The following is a 2,178-nucleotide window of genomic DNA, read 5'->3' on the forward strand; positions in this document are numbered from 1 at the left end:
AATTTTAATCCGTATTCATTTTTTAATTATAGTTTAACCAATATTATATTTATAATTCACTGCATTATCCAACCAGTTCGACTTTTATTTTTTTATGTCAATCTCTAAATAAGATCATGGTAAGAATTAGGTTAAATCACTCCAGAGGTTCTTATTTTCGTGTTTTTTCCCAATTTAGTCCCGTCTTTTATTTTTTACCAATTTAATCCCAAAGATTGCAAAATTGAAAAAAATTAATCCTTACCGTTAAATCAAGTTAACGAGTTAAGTTTAAGCTTAGTTGTTGGAATGAGGTGGAAAGATATCTTTACGTGACATCTACAAAACCTTTTAATATTTGTTTTATTATGTATATGTGGCAATATTTTAAACAATAAAAATATTTTTTATTGTATATCCTTCATTGCGTCCAATTTTCTTCTTCCTCTGCATCTCCACCATTGCTACTACTGCTTGCCGCGCCTCCCCCACCGCTGTTCGTCGCCTCCAACAGTGGAGGGTTTGAGAGAGAGAGGAAGGTTATTGGATTTGGCTCCAACGGGCTTGCCCGTTGGCATTAGATCTTCATCGTCTTCAAAGAGTGCTCCTGAAGCTGAAAGGTGGGGGTATTGTTTCTTGAAATATCCTGTTTTCTCTTAAATTGATTGATTAAATGCCGCTTGCAAGCAAATACCCTGTTTTCTCTTAAATTGATTGGTCTTTGTTTTAGGGCATGGGTGTGATTGTTCTGTTTTCCAATTTTTTTTTTTTTTATTTTTTTTTATCTTGGGTTGTTAGAACTTGACCGTGTGTGTTGTGGTGGCAGTGGGAAAAATTGAAGGTGAGGTTGGATATTCCGACGATGTACAAGAAGATTGCTTGGAGAGATGAAGGCAATATCGCAAGCCACCGTCAGTGCCTTGCCACCTCTACAGCAGAGCGAAACGCGCCACCACCCAAAGCCTCTTCTTCACGCCGCAAGCAGCGTCATCCAAACCTCCACCACGAGTTCTCCCCTCATCCAGAAAAGCAATCAGCAACGAACAATTGCACCTCTGCCACGACACATAAGGGATCCAGTGTCCCCATAAACGCAATCAGCAATGAACAACCGCAAATCATGTTTTCTCCTTAGCGGTTCTTAATCTGCAAACCTAGAAAATCAACACAGTTCATCCCAAAATCAGAAAGAGAAACCCTAGAATCGCGTGACCCCAATTCGCGCCTTCACCTTCCCTAAATCGTTAACTCCTACGCCTTCCACCTGCATCAGAAAACAGAAACCACGAAGAATCCTAAACACAAAACCCCATTCGTAAAAATCTCAAATTGCAGAAACCCAGAACAATGTGCCTTCTCCTTGCACCTCTTCGGACCAGAACAGTGTGCCTTATTCCCATAAAAAACTTATTTTTTTAAAAAAAATTCCAGGTAATAAAATATTTTTACGTCAGCGTGAACCACGTGATCACAAGTAAGGTGAAACTTAACTCCGTTAACTTCATTTAACGGTAAGGGTCAATTTCTTTCAATTTTTCACTCTGAAGGACTTAATTGGCAAAAAAAATAAGTCAAGGACTAAATTGAAAAAAAAACGCGAAAATAGGAACCTCTGAAGTGGTTTAACCTAAGAATTATTATGAACTTTTGATACATTAGTCTTACTTTCTCTTTTTTCTTTTGTCCTGCTCAATCCAAACGGTGTGTTAAGTTTATTTCGGATTCACATTCACTATATCAAGTTTTAATTTAAATTTTACAAGTTCTATCTATCCACATAATTTTAAAATTATTTTACAACTTTTATTTCAATGTAAAAGATAGGTTTAAACCTCTTTTTGGTCCCTAAGTTATAAGCGGATGTTCAGTTTAGTCTCCGTTTTTAAAAATGTAAATCTTTAGTCTCTAAGTTATAAAAATTGTATCAAATGAGTCCTTTTTTGACTTGAAATACTGTTTTTGGTTGTTTCTTAACAACTGCTACATTTTTAGATTGCTCTGATTTGTTTCTTAATAATAACAGCAATTTAGATTGCTCTTTATACTTTGACCATGAACATCAAAAAAGGACTCATTTGATACATTTTTTATAACTTAGGAACTAAATGTTTACATTTTTAAAAGCGGGGACTAAACTGAACATCCACTCATAACTTAGAGACCAAAAAGAAGTTTAAACCTAAAAGATATATAAGATGT

At 35.5% G+C, this 2,178-nt stretch overlaps 1 long non-coding RNA gene across 1 annotated transcript; it reads left to right on the forward strand.

The window, feature by feature from the left end:
* The first annotated feature begins 367 nt into the window (after positions 1 to 367).
* On the forward strand, positions 368 to 1,550 carry LOC111240937. Its single transcript, XR_002666605.1, has 2 exons — positions 368 to 599; positions 806 to 1,550. It is a non-coding gene; the product is annotated as an uncharacterized LOC111240937 (long non-coding RNA).
* The last annotated feature ends 628 nt before the right edge of the window (positions 1,551 to 2,178 follow it).

This window comes from Vigna radiata, unplaced genomic scaffold (assembly GCF_000741045.1).
Source record: "Vigna radiata var. radiata cultivar VC1973A unplaced genomic scaffold, Vradiata_ver6 scaffold_149, whole genome shotgun sequence".
Lineage (NCBI taxonomy): Eukaryota > Viridiplantae > Streptophyta > Magnoliopsida > Fabales > Fabaceae > Vigna > Vigna radiata.